Below are 20,762 nucleotides of genomic sequence, written 5' to 3'. Positions count from 1 at the left end.
AAATATGTGCATTTTCCCACCAGCGATATGTTTCCACCAAGTGGACTTGTTGCAGATATAAATCAGTGAGTGACAACATAGTGCACACATAATGTATATTTTTGCTTAAGTGTACTCATGTACTGAATAAAAATGGAATGTTCAATGTGCTCCCGATAGTTTTGTCCCAAAAACGGTTGCATTAAATAGCAAATGTGGCAACTCTGGTCTTGGTGCCTGCGCTCTAGCCAACAGCTGGCAGATACAGTGCGGTGCGGGTAGACTAGTTTAGTTTATTATGATCCCAGTAGCTACTGCACATGCAGCAGCTGCTCTTCCTGGGGTCCACATAAAACATACAAATACATGACAAAGTTATACAAAGTTACAGAATTATACACTGAACAAAAAATATAAACACAACATGTAAAGTGTTGGTCCCATTATTCATGAGCTGAAATAAAAATACATTTTACATACACACAAAATGCTTTATTTCTCTTAAATTTTGTGCACAAATTTGTTTACATCCCTGTTAGTGAGCATTTCTCCTGACAGGTGTGGCATAACAAGAAGCTGACTAAACAGCATGATCATTACACAGGTGCACCTTGTGCTGGGGACAATAAAAAGCCACTCTAAAATGTGCAGTTTTGACATACAACACAATGCCACAGATGTTTCAAGTTTTGACGGCGCCTGCAATTGACATGCTGACTGCAGGAATGTCCACTAGAGATAGTGCCAGAGAATTTCATGTTAATTTCTCTACCATAAGCCGTCTCCGTTGTTTTAGAGAATTTGGCAGTACATCCAACCGGCCTCACAACCGCAGACCACGTGTATGACGTCGTGTGAGTGTGCGGTTTGCTGATGTCAACGTTGTGAACAAAGTGCCCCGTGGTGGCGGCGGGGATATGGTTTGGACAGGCATAAGCTAAGGACAACGAACACAATTGCATTTTACCGATGGAAATTTGAATACACAGAGATACCATGACGAGATCCTAAGACCCATTGTCGTACCATTCATCCACCGCCATCACCTCATGTTTCAGCATGATAATGCACGGCCACATGTCGCAAGGATCTGTACACAATTCCTAGAAGCTGAAAATGTCCTAGTTGTTCCATGGCCTGCATACTCACCAGACACGTCACCCATTGAGCATGTTTGGGATGCTCTGGATCGACGTGTACGAACGTTCCACAGGCCACAATCAACAGCCTGATCAGCTCTATGAAAAGGAGATGTGTCGCTCCGCATGAGGCAAATGGTGGTCACACCAGATACTGACTGGTTTCCTGATCCACATCCCAACTTTTTTTAAAGGTATCTGTGACCAACAGATGTATATCTGTATTCCCAGTCATGTGAAATCCATAGATTAGGGTCTAGTTTATTTATTTCAATGGACTGATTTCTCAATATGAACTGTAACAGTAAAATCTTTGAAATTGTTACACGTTGCATTTATATTTTTGTTCAGTAGGCCTTTATATAGGAAAGACACCAAAAATACTACCTAGTATACTAGTATACTATAAAATACTATCTAGTATATACTATAAATATTATCTAGTATACTATAAAATACTATCTAGTATACTATAAAATACTATCTAGTATATACTATAAATACTATCTGGTATACTATAAAATACTATCTAGTATACTGTAAAATACTATCTAGTATATACTATAAATACTATCTAGTATATACTATAAAATACTACCTTGTCAACATGATGAGATTATAATGGATAAGAGTGAAAATATTTGTATTTTTCAAACGGCAGTCAAGCGTCGATCATCATGTCACCAGAATAAGACCATTTATTAAGGAGCAGCAAGCTCATCACCGTGCACTTTCACCAACCTGTGATGTTCATCATAATTAATTTCCTCTGCAGCCAAATAAACTGCATGGTTTCCCGAGTCGTAGTGGGAGGATCGAGTCGTAGTGGGAGGATCACACACCATACCATTGCTTTTCCTTCGTAATGTCAACTCTACTGATGGTTTTCTCACAAAATGTTGGGTGTTATATAGCAAGTGTGCCCACTCTGGTGTTGTCACGTGCGCTCTAGCCAACAGCTCACAGATACATTGTGGGTATAGCCTACATGATGAGATTGTTATGGACAAATGTGTTTTTTATTTGTCAAACGGCCGCCAAGCATTGATGTAATAAGGGCGCCGGAGGGGATGGCTGCCGTTTTGTGGACTCCTAACCAACTGTGCTATTTTTTTTTTTTTTAAGTGCAATGTTTGTAACTAATTTTGTACATAATGTTGCTGCTACCGTCTCTTATGACTGAAAATAGCTTCTGGACATCAGAACAGCGATTACTCACCTCGAACTCCGCACTGCCCTTTCCCACCTGTACAAAAGGAACACCTATGTGAGAATACTGTTCATTGACTATAGCTCAGCGTTCAACACCATAGTGCCCACAAAGCTCATCACTAAGCTAAGGACCCTGGGACTAAACACCTCCCTCTGCAACTGGATCCTGGACTTCCTGACAGGCCGCCCCCAGGTGGAAAGGGTAGGCAACAACACATGTGCCACGCTGATCTTCAACACAGGGGCCCCTCAGGGATGCGTGCTTAGTCCCCTCCTGTACTCCCTGTTCACCCACAACTGTGTGTACAAGCACACTCCAACACCATCATTAAGTTTGCTAACGACACAACAGTGGTAGGCCTGATCATCGACAACGATGAGACAGCCTATAGGGACAAGGTCAGAGACCTGGCAGTGTGGTGCCAGGACAACAACCTCTTCCTCAATGTGAGCAGAAAAAGGAGGGCCAGTAGTGGATCGGGTCGAGAGTTTCAAGTTTCCTTGGTGTCCACATCACCAACAAACTATCATGGTCCAAACACACCAAGACAGTCACAAAGAGGGCACGACAACACCTTTTCCCCCTCAAGAGACCGAAAAGATTTGGCATGGGTCCCCAGATCCTCAAAAAGTTCTACAGCATCCTGACCGGTTGCATCACCACCTGGTATGGCGGAGTGCGTACAGAGTGTAGTGCGTACGGTCCAATACATCACTGGGGCCACGCTTCCTGCCATCCAGGACCTATATTGTCATGTTTTGTCTTTGATCTTCTTGTCTTGTCCCTGTGCTTCCCTCTGCTGGTCTTATTAGGTTCTTTCCCTCTTTCTATCCCTCTCTCTCCTCCTCCCTCTCTCCCTCTCCCGCTCTCTCTCTCTATTGTTCCGTTCCTGCTCCCAGCTGTTTCTCATTCTCCTAACGACCTCATTTACTCTTTCACACCTGTCCCCTATTTTGCCCTCTGATTAGAGTCCCTATTTCTCCCTCTGTTTTCCGCTTCTGTCTTTGTCGGATTCTTGTTTGAGGTTTGCTGCTCTGTGTCCTTGTTCCACCCTGTCGTGTTTTTGCTTTTGTCAGATGCTGCGTGTGAGCAGGTGTCTATGTCAGCTACGGTCTGTGCCTTCCTGAAGCGACCTGCAGTCTGTGGTCGCGTCTCCAGTCGTTCCTCTCTACTGACGAGAGGTTTTCAGTTTCCTGCTTTGGATTTACCTTTGATAATATCCAGGAGATTCATTGTTTGTTTAAAACTGGAATAAAGACTCTGTTTCTATTACGTCGCTTTTGGGTCCTCCTTCATCAGCATAACAGAAGAATCCGACCAAGAATGGACCCAGCGACTACGGATTCTCGCAAGACTGCCATCGAGATCCAGGGAGCAATGCTCGGCAGACACGAGCAGGAATTGTCTGTTGCTCGTCATGCCGTTGAGACCCTGGCCGCTCATGTCTCCGATCTCTCAGGACAGTTTCAGAGTCTTCGTCTCGTGCCACCAGCTACTTCCTGGTCTTCCAAGTCTCCGGAACCTAGGGTTAATAACCCACCTTGTTACTCTGGGCAGCCCACTGAGTGTCGCTCCTTTCTCACCCAGTGTGATATTGTGTTCTCTCTCCAGCCCAACACATACTCTGGAGAGAGAGCTCGGATCGCTTACGTCATATCGCTCCTTACTGGTCGGGCTCGGGAGTGGGGCACAGCTATCTGGGAGGCAAGGGCTGAGTGTTCTAACGTTTATCAGAACTTTAAGGAGGAGATGATACGCGTTTTTGATCGTTCTGTTTTTGGGAAGGAGGCTTCCAGGGTCCTGGCTTCGCTATGTCAAGGTGATCGATCCATAACGGATTACTCTATAGAGTTTCGCACTCTTGCTGCATCCAGTGACTGGAACGAGCCGGCGTTGCTCGCTCGTTTTCTGGAGGGACTTCACGCTGAGGTTAAGGATGAGATTCTCTCCCGGGAGGTTCCTTCCAGCGTGGACTCTTTGATTGCACTCGCCATCCGCATAGAACGACGGGTAGATCTTCGTCACCGAGCTCGTGGAAGAGAGCTCGCGTTAACGGTGTTTCCCCTCTCCGCATCTCTACCATCTTCTCCCATCAGCTCAGAGACTGAGCCCATGCAGCTGGGAGGTATTCGCATCTCGACTAAGGAGAGGGAACGGAGAATCACCAACCGCCTTTGTCTCTATTGCGGTTCTGCTGGACATTTTGTCATGTCATGTCCAGTAAAAGCCAGAGCTCATCAGTAAGCGGAGGGCTACTGGTGAGCGCTACTACTCAGGTCTCTCCATCAAGATCCTGTACTACCTTGTCGGTCCATCTACGCTGGACCGGTTCGGCTGCTTCCTGCAGTGCCTTGATAGACTCTGGGGCTGAGGGTTGTTTTATGGACGAAGCATGGGCTCGGAAACATGACATTCCTCTCAGACAGTTAGGGAGGCCCACGCCCATGTTCGCCTTAGATGGTAGTTCTCTCCCCAGTATCAGATGTGAGACACTACCTTTAACCCTCACAGTATCTGGTAACCACAGTGAGACCATTTCCTTTTTGATTTTTCGTTCACCTTTTACACCTGTTGTTTTGGGTCATCCCTGGCTAGTATGTCATAATCCTTCTATTAATTGGTCTAGTAATTCTATCCTATCCTGGAACGTTTCTTGTCATGTGAAGTGTTTAATGTCTGCTATCCCTCCTGTTTCTTGTGTCCCCTCTACTCAGGAGGAACCTGGTGATTTGACAGGAGTGCCGGAGGAATATCATGATCTACGCACGGTCTTCAGTCGGTCCAGAGCCAACTCTCTTCCTCCTCACCGGTCGTATGATTGTTGTATTGATCTCCTTCCGGGGACCACTCCCCCTCGGGGTAGACTATACTCTCTGTCGGCTCCCGAACGTAAGGCTCTCGAGGATTATCTGTCTGTTTCTCTCGACGCCGGTACCGTGGTGCCTTCTTCCTCTCCCGCCGGAGCGGGGTTTTTCTTTGTTAAGAAGAAGGACGGTACTCTGCGCCCCTGCGTGGATTATCGAGGGCTGAATGACATAACGGTTAAGAATCGTTATCCGCTTCCCCTTATGTCGTCAGCCTTCGAGATGCTGCAGGGAGCCAGGTTTTTTACTAAGTTGGACCTTCGTAACGCTTACCATCTCGTACGCATCAGAGAGGGGGACGAGTGGAAAACGGCGTTTAACACTCCGTTAGGGCATTTTGAATACCGGGTTCTGCCGTTCGGTCTCTCTAATGCTCCAGCTGTCTTTCAGGCATTAGTTAATGATGTACTGAGAGACATGCTGAACATCTTTGTTTTTGTTTACCTTGACGATATCCTGATTTTTTCACCGTCACTCGAGATTCATGTTCAGCACGTTCGACGTGTACTCCAGCGCCTTTTAGAGAATTGTCTCTACGTGAAGGCTGAGAAGTGCGCCTTTCATGTCTCCTCTGTCACTTTTCTCGGTTCTGTTATTTCCGCTGAAGGCATTCAGATGGATCCCGCTAAGGTCCAGGCTGTCAGCGATTGGCCCGTTCCTAAGTCACGTGTCGAGTTGCAGCGCTTTCTCGGTTTCGCTAATTTCTATCGGCGTTTCATTCGTAATTTCGGTCAAGTGGCTGCCCCTCTCACAGCTCTGACTTCTGTCAAGACTTGCTTTAAGTGGTCCGGTTCCGCCCAGGGAGCTTTTGATCTCCTCAAGAAGCGTTTTACATCCGCCCCTATCCTTGTTACTCTGGACGTCACTAAACAATTCATTGTCGAGGTTGACGCTTCAGAGGTGGGCGTGGGAGCCATTCTGTCCCAGCGCTTCCAGTCTGACGATAAGGTTCATCCTTGCGCTTACTTTTCTCATCGCCTGTCGCCATCGGAACGCAACTATGATGTGGGTAACCGCGAACTGCTCGCTATCCGCTTAGCCATAGGCGAATGGCGACAGTGGTTGGAGGGGGCGACCGTTCCTTTTGTCGTTTGGACTGACCATAAGAACCTTGAGTACATCCGTTCTGCCAAACGACTTAATGCACGTCAAGCTCGTTGGGCGTTGTTTTTCGCTCGTTTCGAGTTCGTGATTTCCTATCGCCCGGGAAATAAGAACACCAAGCCTGATGCCTTATCCCGTCTCTTTAGTTCTTCTGTGGTTTCTACCGACCCCGAGGGGATTCTCCCTGAAGGGCGTGTTGTCGGGTTGACTGTCTGGGGAATTGAGAGACAGGTAAAGCAAGCACTCACTCACACTGCGTCGCCGCGCGCTTGTCCTAGTAACCTTCTGTTTGTTCCTGTCTCTACTCGTCTGGCTGTTCTTCAGTGGGCTCATTCTGCCAAGTTAGCTGGCCACCCCGGTGTTCGGGGTACGCTTGCTTCTATTCGCCAGCGGTTTTGGTGGCCTACTCAGGAGCGGGACACGCGCCGTTTCGTGGCTGCTTGTTCGGACTGCGCGCAGACTAAGTCAGGTAACTCTCCTCCTGCCGGTCGTCTCAGACCGCTTCCCATTCCTTCTCGACCATGGTCTCACATCGCCTTAGACTTTATTACCGGTCTGCCTTCGTCTGCGGGGAAGACTGTGATTCTTACGGTTATCGATAGGTTCTCTAAGGCGGCACATTTCATTCCCCTCGCTAAGCTTCCTTCCGCTAAGGAGACGGCACAAATCATCATTGAGAATGTGTTCAGAATTCATGGCCTTCCGTTAGACGCCGTTTCAGACAGAGGTCCGCAATTCACGTCACAGTTTTGGAGGGAGTTCTGTCGTTTGATTGGTGCTTCCGTCAGTCTCTCTTCCGGGTTTCATCCCCAGTCTAACGGTCAAGCAGAAAGGGCCAATCAGTCGATTGGTCGCATTTTACGCAGCCTTTCGTTTCGAAACCCTGCGTCTTGGGCAGAACAGCTCCCCTGGGCTGAGTACGCTCACAACTCGCTTCCTTCGTCTGCTACCGGGCTATCTCCGTTTCAGAGTAGTCTTGGTTACCAGCCTCCTCTGTTCTCGTCCCAGCTCGCCGAGTCCAGCGTTCCCTCCGCTCAGGCTTTTGTCCAACGTTGTGAGCGCACTTGGAGGAGGGTCAGGTCTGCACTTTGCCGTTACAGGGCGCAGACTGTGAGAGCCGCCAATAAATGTAGGATTAAGAGTCCTAGGTATTGTCGCGGTCAGAGAGTGTGGCTTTCCACTCGTAACCTTCCCCTTACGACAGCTTCTCGCAAGTTGACTCCGCGGTTCATTGGTCCGTTCCGTGTCTCTCAGGTCGTCAATCCTGTCGCTGTGCGACTGCTTCTTCCGCGACATCTTCGTCGCGTCCACCCTGTCTTCCATGTCTCTTGTGTCAAGCCTTTTCTTCGCGCTCCCGTTCGTCTTCCCTCCCCCCCTCCCGTCCTTGTCGAGGGCGCACCTATTTACAAGGTACGGAAGATCATGGACATGCGTTCTCGGGGACGTGGTCACCAGTACTTAGTGGATTGGGAGGGTTACGGTCCTGAGGAGAGGAGTTGGGTTCCATCTCGGGACGTGCTGGACCGTTCGTTGATTGAGGATTTCCTTCGTTGCCGCCAGGGTTCCTCCTCGAGTGCGCCAGGAGGCGCTCGGTGAGTGGGGGGGTACTGTCATGTTTTGTCTTTGATCTTCTTGTCTTGTCCCTGTGCTTCCCTCTGCTGGTCTTATTAGGTTCTTTCCCTCTTTCTATCCCTCTCTCTCCTCCTCCCTCTCTCCCTCTCCCGCTCTCTCTCTCTATTGTTCCGTTCCTGCTCCCAGCTGTTTCTCATTCTCCTAACGACCTCATTTACTCTTTCACACCTGTCCCCTATTTTGCCCTCTGATTAGAGTCCCTATTTCTCCCTCTGTTTTCCGCTTCTGTCTTTGTCGGATTCTTGTTTGAGGTTTGCTGCTCTGTGTCCTTGTTCCGCCCTGTCGTGTTTTTGCTTTTGTCAGATGCTGCGTGTGAGCAGGTGTCTATGTCAGCTACGGTCTGTGCCTTCCTGAAGCGACCTGCAGTCTGTGGTCGCGTCTCCAGTCGTTCCTCTCTACTGACGAGAGGTTTTCAGTTTCCTGTTTTGGATTTACCTTTGATAATATCCAGGAGATTCATTGTTTGTTTAAAACTGGAATAAAGACTCTGTTTCTATTACGTCGCTTTTGGGTCCTCCTTCATCAGCATAACATATATACTAGCTTCCTGCCCCCCTTTGTTTTTACACTGCTGCTACTCCCTGTTTATTATCTATACTTAAGTCAGTTGACCCCTACCTGCAGTACATGTACAAATGACCTCAACTAACCTGTTCCTCCACACATTAACTCGGTACCCACTGTATATATCCTCGTTATTGTTATGTAATATTATTGTGTAACTTTTTATTTATTTCAGACTTTTTTTTGCCAAATATTTTCTTAACTCTATTTCTTGAACTGCATTGTTGGTTAAGGGATAGTAATTAAGCACTTCACGGTAAGGTCTACACCTGTTGTATTCGGCGCATGTGGCCCCAAAAAAATGATTTGATTATCATGTCACCAGAATAAGATCCTGAATAGTTACTGGAAAGGAGAGTCAAGCTCATCACCTTGCACTTTCATCACCATGTGATGTTCATCATAACTTATTTCATCTGTAGCATAATAAACTTCCCGGTTTCCCGAAGTACACCAGGTAAATCCTTCAGCATGAGTGAATTAGTAAAGTATATGAAGTATCAAGGTAAGACCCAGATGCAGACCGAGTCGAAGTAACAATGTTTATTACAGCAACAGGGGCAAAGGTACAGGACGGCAGGCAGGCTCAGGGTCAGGTCAGGCAGAGGTCGGTAATCCAGAGGTGTAGTAATGGTACAGGACGGCAGGCAGGCAGAGTGGTCAAGCAGGTGGGTACAGGGTCAGGACAGGCAAGGGTCAAAAACCAGCAGGACGAGAAAAGAGAGACTGGTGAAAAGAAGGAGCTGACACAAACACACTGGTTGACTTAACAAACAAGACGAAATGGCAACAGACAAACAGAAAACACAGGTATAAATACACAGGGGATAATGGGGAAGATGGGTGACACCTGGAGGGGGGTGGAGACAATCACAAAGACAGGTGAAACAGATCAGGGTGTGACAGTATCCCCCCCCCCCCTCTAGGACCTGCGCACTTGGCGTCCTACCTGGGTGCATACCTGGTTGACCGGGGAGCCGGCGGTGGAAGTCGGCGATGAGAGCTGGGTCCAGGATGTCTCTAGCGGGGAACCAGCACCTCTCCTCTGGGCCATAACCCTCCCAGTCAACCAGGTACTGGAAACCCCTGCCACCCGGTCGAACCCTCAGGAGGCGTCTCACCATGTACACCGGATGGCCATCGATGACAGGTCTGTGAGACACGGGCTTAATTATAGACACATGGAATGTATGATGAATACGAAGGGTACGGGGCAACAGAAGGCGGACAGCAGAGGGGTTAATGATCTTGGAGATGGGGAAAGGGACGATATACCGGGGGGACAGTTTGCGAGACTCCACACGGAGGGGCAGGTCCCGGGTGGACAGCCATGCCCGACGCTATACTGGGGAGCCGGGGTCCGATGGCGATCCGCTTGTCGTCGATACATGGAGGTGGTCTTGAGGATGGTCTACAGGGCTCTCCTCCAGGTACGATGATGGCGATGGACAAATACCTTCTGCCCAGATATGCCGCCCTCTTCTTCCTGCTCAGGGAAGAGCAGGGCTGATACCCCAGGGAACACTCAAAGGGAGATAGGCCTGTGGCAGAGCAGGGCAGGGTGTTGCGGGCATATTCAACCCACACAAGCTGCTGGCTCCAGGTGCCGGAGTTGGCAGAGACCAGGCAGCGCAAGGTAGTTTCGAGGTCCTAGTTGGCTCGCTCTGACTGGCCGTTGGACTGGGGGTGGAACCCGGAGGACAGGCTGGCTGACGACCCAATAAGGGTGCAGAATGCCTTCCAGAACTGGGACGAGAACTGAGGACCCCGGTCAGAGACCATGTCCACGGGCAGTCCATGGATCCGGAAGACGTGCTGCACTATGAGCCGGGCCGTTTCTTTGGCAGAGGGTAGTTTGGGGAGAAGAATGAAGTGGGCGGCTTTGGAAAACTGATCCACCACAGTCAGGATGGCGGTGTTGCCATCAGACGGGGGAAGGCCCGTGACAAAGTCCAGGGAATTGTGAGACCAGGGATAGTGGGGGACAGGCAGAGATTGGAGGAGACCAGCCGAAGCTTGCCGAGGAGTCTTGTTCTGTGCACACACCGTGCAAGCGGCGACAAATGCGGACACGTCAGGGACCATAGTAGGCCTCCAAAAGTGCTGTTGCACAAAGGCCAGGGTCCGACGGGCGCCCTGGTGGCAGGTAAGCCTCGAGAAGTGGACCCACTCCAGGACTGTGGAGCGGCGGCGTCAGGAATGAACATCCGGTTACCAGGGCCACCCCTGGTAGATACTCATAGTGGCCACTGGCTGTGTTGAAGGCGGTCTTCCACTTGTACCTCTCTCGTATCCACACCAGGTGGTAGGCGTTCCGTAAATCCAGCTTGGAAAACAGTGATCCCTTGGAGCGGCTCGAAGGCTGAGGAGATGAGTGGTAGCGGGTAACGGTTCTTAACCGTAATGTCATTGAGTCCCCGGTAGCCAATGCACAGGCACAGGGTCTTGTCATTTTTCTCCATGAAGAAGAACCCTGCGCCGGTGGGAGAGGAAGAGGGACGGGTAAATCTAGCCGCTAGGGAGTCCAATGTAGGTATCCATAGCCTTGGTCTCCCGTCCCGACAGAGAGTACAGATGTCCCCGTGGCGGCGTGGTGCTAGGGAGAAGGTCAATCCCACAGTTATAGGGTGGGTGCGGTGTTAGCGACGTGGCCCGGGCCTTGCTGAAGACCTTCCGGAGGTCCTGGTACTCCGCAGGAATGGCAGAGAAGTCTGGGGCACCTTCCACGTTCCCAGGAAAACGCCCAGGGCAGGTTGTGCTGACATCAGGCAATGGCGTGGCTGGATGTCAGCACATGAAAAGGTAGGCTATCTTGGAGCGATCCGAGGGGAAGGAGGAGGGCTGAAGCTCGAGTACGAGGACACACTGAGCTAGGAACGCCCAACAGGTGCTCGGCTCTCCATTCAAGCATTCTGGAGGTGGTAAGCGGGGCTCCCTAGAAGATGGAGTGACCGATGAGACTGCGCTGCTAGTAGCTGAATCGCTGAGGAGCTATGGGATTTCCTCCATGGTCGGCGGCCTCCCAGACAACCCGTGGAATTGCTCCAAACTGTTCAACACCCGGTTCTGGCGTTCAGCCAACATGTGGACCCTCTCCACAAGGTCACGAAGCAATTCCTCGTGCATACCGATGGTGTTGCGCAGCTGGCCCGGGTCTGCTGGGCCAGCCATGGTCAGTTCGTACTATCAGGTATCAAGGTAAGACCCAGATGCAGACCGTGTTGAAATAACAAAATTTATTACAGAAACAGGGGCAAAGGTACAGAACGGCAGGCTCAGGGTCAGGTCAGGCAGAGGTCGGTAATCCAGAGGTGGGGCAAAGGTACAGGACGGCAGACAGGGTCAGGGGTAGGCAGAGTGGTCAGGCGGGCGGGTACAGGGTCAGGTCAGGCAAGGGTCAAAACCAGGAGGATGAGAAAAGAGAGACTGGGGGAAAAGCAGGCACTGACAGAAAAACGCTGGTTGACTTGAACAAACAACAAACGAACTGGCAAGAGACAAACAGAGAACCGAGGTATAAATACACCGGGGATAATGGCGAAGATGGGCGACACCTGTAGGGGGGTGGAGACAATCACAAAGACAGGTGAAACAGATCAGGGTGTGACACTAAGTAAATCCTTCAGTAAAGTATATTAACTAAATCCTTCAGCATGAGTGAACAAGTAAAGTATATTAACTAAATCCTTCAGTATGAGTGAATTAGTAAAGTATATTAACTAAATCCTTCAGCATGAGTGAATTAGTAAAGTATATTAACTAAATCCTTCAGCATGAGTGAATTAGTAAAGTATATTAACTAAATCCTTCAGCATGAGTGAATTAGTAAAGTATATTAACTAAATCCTTCAGCATGAGTGAATTAGTAAAGTATATTAACTAAATCCTTCAGCATGAGTGAATTAGTAAAGTATATTAACTAAATCCTTCAGCATGAGTGAATTAGTAAAGTATATTAACTAAATCCTTCAGCATGAGTGAATTAGTAAAGTATATTAACTAAATCCTTCAGCATGAGTGCGTGTCACGGGGGAACTGGACTGAACATGAAATGCTGCTAGAAACATCAAACATTAAACGCCTCCATTTCCTCCATAAAGTCACACTGAGTCTTAAAACGATGACTAGTGCACTGCTAGGGACAGAGGCCCTTTTATATGATAGATGTTAGGCTTTATCCTAACCTCTGCTCAAAACGGCACCCTAAAAGGCACTGGTCAAAAGTAGTACACTACATAGGGAACAGTTGGCATTTGGGATGCATTTCCAAAAACAGCACAAACACGGACTGGAATAAATTACAGCCTAGGGAGTTAGTTTTGTGTCAGCGATTAGGTGAATGGATAAGGCGGAGTCAGGCGCAGGACACAGGTATGAGTAATAATCAGAGAATTTACTCAAAAATTAAGCAATTGTTCCAATAATGAAAAAACACAAATATCCAGAGCACAAAATAACGAAACCACATGACAACGATAATCACGCACAAAACAGAAAGGGAAGCCAGAGGGTTAAATAAGGAACATTGATTATGGAATGGAAACCAGGTGTGTATAATGAAGACAAAACTAAACGAAAATGAAACATGGATCGGTGGTGACTAGAAAGCCGGTGACGTCGACCGCCGAACGCCGCCCGAACAAGGAGAAGGGCCGACTTCGGTAGAAGTCATGACATTTTGGGTTTTACTCTTTAGTTAAAGTGTAAATTATAGGTTCTTGTGTGTCCTCTGTTTGTCCCTCTGTGGTACATAAGGTCAATAATCCATAAGGCTTTTGTGAACACCCACAATGATGACCAAGCCCTATGCATGAATGTTGTTATGCACAATGTTTTACCCCCTTAATGCTTTCTTTGTACTTGCTCCGTGGCACTAGCCTGGTCCCAGATCTGTTTGTGATGTCTTTGCCAACTCTTGTGGTCATAGCGACACCAAACACAGAGCTGGCAAAAACAGCACAAACAAATCTGGGACCAGGCTATCGTAATTGTCCGTCTGGCCCCACAGTAACCCAGGAGATGCATACTGATTGGCAGTTGTACTCTGTAATTACACAGAGACACACAGATTGTGGGGATTGTGACAAACACAAGCACACACACACACACACATATACACATGATAACACACATACTCTACACACACACACACACACACGTACACCTGCATTTTGTATTGTAGATATGTGGTAGTGGAGTAGTGACCTGAGGGAACACACTGGTATGAAATGTTATGTCATGTGATATTTGTCCTTCTTTATAACGGTCTTAATGTTGCTGGAGCCCAGCAGTAGCTTATCGGGATCCTTAATAAATCCAATAGAAATACAAAAGACGAGCCTACAGATGTTAACTTGGTAATATTGAGAGGATGTGTTTTTGACTACTTCTTAGGGCTGCAATCCCGGTAACGGAATCAATATGACAACAGCCAGTGAAAGTGCAGGGCGCCAAATTCAAAAAACAGAAATCTCATAATTAAAATTCCTCAGACATACATGTGTCTTATACCATTTTAAAGGTAATCTTGTTGTTAATCCCACCAAAGTGTTCGATTTCAAATATGCTTTTCAGCAAAAGCACCACAAACGATTATGTTAGGTCACACCAAACCACAATAAGCACAGCCATTTTTCCAGCCAAAGATAGGAGTCACAAAAAGCACAAATAGAGATAAAATTAATCACTAACCTTTGATGATCTTCATCAGATGACACTCATAGGACTTCATGTTACACAATACATGTATGTTTTGTTTGATAAAATTCATATTTATATAAAAAAATCTGAGTTTACATTGGCGTGTTACATTCACTAGTTCCAGAAACATCCAGTGATTTTGCATACCCACATCGTTTCAACAGAAATAATCATCATAAATGTAGATGATAATACAAGTTATACACATGGAATTATAGATATACCTCTCCTTAATGCAACCCCTGTGTCAGATTTCAAAAAAACTTTACGTAAAAAGCAAACCATGCAATAATCTGAGACGGCGCTCAGAACAATAGTCAAATTAGCCGCCATGTTGGAGTCAACAGAAACCAGAAATGACATGATAAATGTTTCCTTACCTTTGATGATCTTAATCAGAATGCACTCCCATGAATCCCAGGTCCACAATAAATGCTTGATTTGTATGATAATGTCCGTTATTTATGTCCAATTAACTACTTTTGTAGCACGTTTGGTAAACAATTCCAAAATCAGAAAGCGCGTTCCCTAAAAGCTGACGAAATCTCCAAAAGTTCAGTAACAGTCAGTAGAAACATGTCAAACGATGTATTGAATCAATCTTTAGAATGTTTTTAACATAAATCTTGAATAACGTTCCAACCGGAGAATTACATTGACTTCAGATGAGCGATGGAACAGAGCTCCCTCTTATGTAAAGGCGCATGGTGAAAGCATGGTCAGGTCATGGCAGACTTAACTAATTCCTCTCTCATTCGGCCCCCCTTCACAGCAGAGGCATCGGACAAAGTTCTACAGACTGTTGACATCTAGTGGAAGCCGTAGGAAGTGAAAACTCATTCATATCTCGCTGTGATTTCAATGGGATCTTTGTTGAAAATCGACCAGCCTAATAATTTCCACTTCCTGCTTGGATTTTTTTCTCAGGTTTTTGCCTGCCATATGAGTTCTGTTATACTCAGTTTTAGAAACTTCAGAGTGTTTTCTATCCAATACTACTCATATTATGCATATATTAGCAACTATGACTGAGAAGCAGGCCGTTTACTCTGGGCACCTCTGTGCACCTTTCATCCAAGCTACTCAATACTGCCCTTCAGCCACAAGAAGTTAAAAAAGGACCTCTTTTGGCAGTATGCAGAGAAGGATACCTATTTTGGCAGTATGCAGGGAAGAATACCTATTTTTGCAGTATGCAGGGAAGAATACCTATTTTGGCAGTATATAGGGAAGAATACCTATTTTGGCAGTATATAGGGAAGAATACCTATTTTTGCACTATGCAGGGAAGAATACCTATTTTGGCAGTATGCAGGGAATAATACCTATTTTGGCAGTATATAGGGAAGAATACCTATTTTGGCAGTATATAGGGAAGAATACCTATTTTGGCAGTATGCAGGGAATAATACCTATTTTGGCAGTATGCAGGGAAGAATACCTATTTTGGCAGTATATAGGGAAGAATACCTATTTTGGCAGTATGCAGGGAATAATACCTATTTTGGCAGTATGCAGGGAAGAATACCTATTTTGGCAGTATATAGGGAAGAATACCTATTAGAATACCTATTTTGGCAGTATATAGGGAAGAAGACCTATTAGAATACCTATTTTGGCAGTATATAGGGAGGAATACCTATTAGAATACCTATTTTGGCAGTATATAGGGAAGAATACCTATTAGAATACCTATTTTGGCAGTATATAGGGAGGACGACCTATTAGAATACCTATTTTGGCAGTATATAGGGAGGAATACCTATTAGAATACCTATTTTGGCAGTATATAGGGAAGAATACCTATTTTGGCAGTATGCAGGGAATAATACCTATTTTGGCAGTATATAGGGAAGAATACCTATTAGAATACCTATTTTGGCAGTATATAGGGAAGAATACCTATTTTGGCAGTATATAGGGAGGAATACCTATTAGAATACCTATTTTGGCAGTTCTTTCATTGTCCCATTTAACTGACTTTAGAATAACAGCTAGGATGCATAGATGACTTAAAATGACTGCTAAGAACAGTGAAGAACCGCCCTTGAGACTGTCTGACAGGTCCACTAGCTACATTAATATGGTTAATACTAGACATTTTTCATTCTTGAAATGTGACAGTATCTTTTACTTCAGCCCAACAGATGAAAATACCTTGCAATTGGCTATAACTGAGGGATAGTTGCCTGCATGGCAGCCGAATAGTCCCTCGGAGTAGTGAAATGCATTCAGACGTAGCCCACTGTTTAAAACTCTGATGACGTGGTGTATGGGAGTACTGAATCACAGCCTGTGCTTGGTGTTCTTGTCTGGCCAGACACTTTTGGCTCACGTCCTGCCTAGCTGAACTGAGGAGATGAAACAGGGTGTCAGGGCCGTAAAGAGGAGTACAGCAGATTGTGCGTTATTTGAATGAGAAATGTTACTTTGCTGGAATTTTCACTAAAACGTACAAATTTGAGCATAAACCGGTCTGTTTATTTTATGAACAAGTGAAAGGGTGCAGTATTTTTATTGTTCTGTTGCCACTGACAGTGCAGTGCATTGAGATATTGAACCAACCAGCTTTTATGTCTTTCCTCAGGGTCAACGCCAAGTAGGAAGGAAATTAATTTGACAAGACAGAGAGGAACAACCTTGAAACAAACTGGGGTTTGTGATCTGCCCCTCTGACAGTGTATCATCAATCTGGAGGACGCGGGCAACATAAGAGGTAGATCGTTAATGGTAGATTGTGTGAGTGTGTGTGAGAGACACACTGCCACAGTTAATCTCCCTTTGCATTTAATTAGTGACAATGACAATGGATGAAGTGTTTTATTGTTTATGATCTCATCCCATAACAGATAGTACTGACTCCATTACGGTAGAATTATTACTGTAGAATTATTACCGTAGAATTATTACCGTAGAATGATTTCTTTAAATCACTTATCTGCCAGAGAGTCATTAACAATCAAAAACAAGCATTCCTTGATATGAAAATGTGTGTTAGACACACTGAAATCAAGACTTTATTTGAAATGACATTGTAACATTTTCTCAAGAAGTGCTTCAACTGTCTGCTGTAATGTCCTCATGTCCATGTTCTCAGAATCTGTCACACCCTGGCCTTTGTTATATTGATTTTCTTTATTAGTTTAGTTAGGTCAGGGTGTGACATGGGGGATGTTTGTGTGTTTTGTCTAGTTTAGGGAGTGTGTATTGTTTAGGGGTTTTTGTAGAATGTATGGGGTTGTGTTCAGTGTAGGTGTTTAGGAAAGTCTGTGGTTGCCTGGTTTGGTTCTCAATCAGAGACAGCTGTTTATTGTTGTCTCTGATTGGGAGCCATATTTAAGGCAGCCATAGGCTGTAGGTGTTAATGGGTAATTGTCTATGTCTAACGTTAGTAGCTTGTGTGTGCACTTTCGTTTGTAGCTTCACGGTCGTTTTTTTGTTAGTTTGTCAAAGTGTTTCGTTTCATCTTCACTAATAAAAATATGTATTCGTATCACGCTGCGCCTTGGTCCACTCTTCCTCATCAAGACGATCGTGACAGAATCAGAAACTTTGACGCACCATTCAACTGATACACTCTGATTTCTCTTGCCCCTTTCTGTATCTTCCTGCACAATCAATAGACTTTAAATATAACATTTCCCCTCTACTACAAAGCAGGAGCCTTATGAGTTGTTTCTCCTAGTTCTGCTTTGGGCCTGCTCTGCTTTAATATCACAGCCTAGTTCTGCTTTGGGCCTGCCCTGCTTTAATGTCACACAGCCTTGTTCTGCTTTGGGCCTGCTCTGCTTTAATGTCACACAGCCTTGTTCTGCTTTGGGCCTGCCCTGCTTTAATGTCACACAGCCTAGTTCTGCTTTGGGCCTGCCCTGCTTTAATGGCACACAGCCTAGTTCTGCTTTGGGCCTGCCCTGCTTTAATGTCACACAGCCTAGTTCTGCTTTACATTTTACATTTTAGTCATTTAGCAGACGCTCTTATCCAGAGCGACTTACAGTAGAGTGCATACATTTTATTACATTTTTACATACTGAGACATTTTTACATACTGAGACAAGGATATCCCTACCGGCCAAACCCTCCCTAACCCGGACGACGCCATGCCAATTGTGCGTCGCCCCACGGACCTCCCGGTTGCGGCCGGCTGCGACAGAGCCTAGGCGCGAACCCAGCCCAGCCTAGGCGCGAACCCAGCCCAGCCTGGGCGCGAACCCAGAGACTCTGGTGGCGCAGCTAGCACTGCGATGCAGAGGGAGATCCCGGCTTTGGGCCTGCTCTGCTTTAATGTCACACAGCCTAGTTCTGCTTTGGGCCTGCTCGGCTTTAATGTCACAGCCTAGTTCTGCTTTGGGCCTGCACTGCTTTAATGTCACACAGCCTAGTTCTGCTTTGGGCCTGCCCTGCTTTAATGTCACACAGCATAGTTCTGCTTTGGGCCTGCTCTGCTTTAATGTCACACAGCCTAGTTCGGCTTTTGGCCTGCCCTGCTTTAATGCCAGACAGATGAAGTCATCACATGGAAGAGGTGTGTCCACGTGGCTTTAAAAGGAGTGTTAATGTTCACTCTTTATGATAAATCATGCAAAGCTGTACTACATTATTCCGTTTGCTTCAGTCCTGCTTGCAGTGTTCTTAAATCCCCTCAGGATGCTCTACTGTCTTTCAGTCTCAGAATGTGTATTTAGGCTTTGTTGGCTACATGTCTCACAAATAAACACATCTTCCATTTTGGGTTCTTCCTAGAGGCTAGTCTTTTTTTATTTGAAGGTCTGATAGGGGTTATGTGTCTGTTATGTTAGTGTCTGCATGATCATGAGAGAAGTATCTCTCTCTGTGTCTGTGGTTCTCTAAATGTCTCTAAATATCTCTGTCTCTCTAAATGTCTCTGTCTCTCTAAATGTCTCTGTGTCTCTAAATGTCTCTCTCTTAATGTCTCTGTCTTTGTGTCTCTAAATGTCTCTGTGTCTCTAAATGTCTCTGTGTCTCTATATGTCTCTGTGTCTCTAAATGTCTCTTAATGTCTCTGTGTCTCTAAATGTCTCTGTCTCTCTAAATGTCTCTGTCTCTGTGTCTCTAAATGTCTCTGTATCTCTAAATGTCTCTGTGTCTCTAAATGTCTCTGTCTCTCTAAATGTCTCTGTCTCTGTGTCTCTAAATGTCTCTGTCTCTCTAAATGTCTCTGTGTCTCTAAATGTCTCTGTGTCTCTTAATGTCTCTGTGTCTCTAAATGTCTCTGTCTCTTAATGTCTCTGTCTTTGTGTCTCTAAATGTCTCTGTGTCTCTAAATGTCTCTGTGTCTCTAAATGTCTCTGTGTCTCTAAATGTCCCTGTCTCTGTGTCTCTATGTCTTTGTATCTCTAAATGTCTACGTCTCTCTAAACGTGTCTGTCTCTCTAAATGTCTCTGTGTCTCTAAATGTCCCTGTCTCTTAATATCTTTGTCTTTGGGTCTCTAAATGTCTCTGTGTCTATAAATGTCTCTGTCTTTGTGTCTCTAAATGTCTCTATATCTCTAAATGTCTCTATGTCTCTTAATGTCTCTGTGTCTCTAAATGTCTCTGTCTCTCTAAATGTCTCTGTATCTGTGTCTCTAAATGTCTGTGTCTCTTAATGTCTCTGTGTCTCTAAATGTCTCTGTCTCTATGTCTCTGTTTCTCTAAATGTCTCCATATGTCTCTGTATCTGTGTCTCTAAATGTCTCTGTATCTGTGTCTGTCTCTTAATGTCACTGTCACTAAATGTCTCTGTGTCTCTATGTCTTTGCGTCTCTAAATGTTACCCCCCCCCCCCTCCAATCTGATCTGTGATCAGTCTCCCTGCTCCATGTTATCAGCAGTACTATCAGTACTGCCCAGAGGAGACATTCAACTTCGGAATGCAAAGAAAATCACTGCTGTGAGCACGCCAAAACAAGCCTGAGCTGTTTTGATGTCCAACATTGCCGCAGCTCCACACAGAATTCGGTATGATTCTTGATATTTGTTTAAAAAGACAGGCCTCACAGAATCCATCAGTAGCTGGGACTGGATTGATGTTGTTTAAAAATACCATTTACATCAAAATAATGTAAGGGGCAAGATCAGCTTTAATACTGCAGATAGATTGTGGCTTCTATCAATGTAATTGTCCGCTTCATTTCCAATCCCCCATATCTACATTTTTAGTAAATATATGTATTATTCAAAATATATATATATTTAAAAATATATATATTTTCCTTCTTTATTATTTTTCCCCTAACCCTACCACTCCTCTCCTAATTGGAGTAAACTAATGGACAACAACACTTAGGCTTCTACTTCCAGTTTATAAATACCATACATTTCACAGACAACTTATTTAAAATATACTATCTTCTGTTCATTTTTTTCTCTCCCAGCCTTCAGCTACCCTCAACCCCTAACGTTTAACTTTGCTTCATTTTGTGCGCCTTCAATCATACTATGACATGGTATTTACAGAGGCAAGGCTATTGCTCGGCTGATTAACTAATTACAGATTGTGGCTTTAATATCCGGGTCCGTTGTTGGCTGTTTGAAATCAGAGAAAAGACACCAAACATTTATTT

This window comes from Salvelinus fontinalis, chromosome 29, assembly GCF_029448725.1.
Source record: "Salvelinus fontinalis isolate EN_2023a chromosome 29, ASM2944872v1, whole genome shotgun sequence".
Taxonomy (NCBI): Eukaryota; Metazoa; Chordata; class Actinopteri; order Salmoniformes; family Salmonidae; genus Salvelinus; species Salvelinus fontinalis.
Note: the sequence above shows the minus strand (reverse complement) of the source record.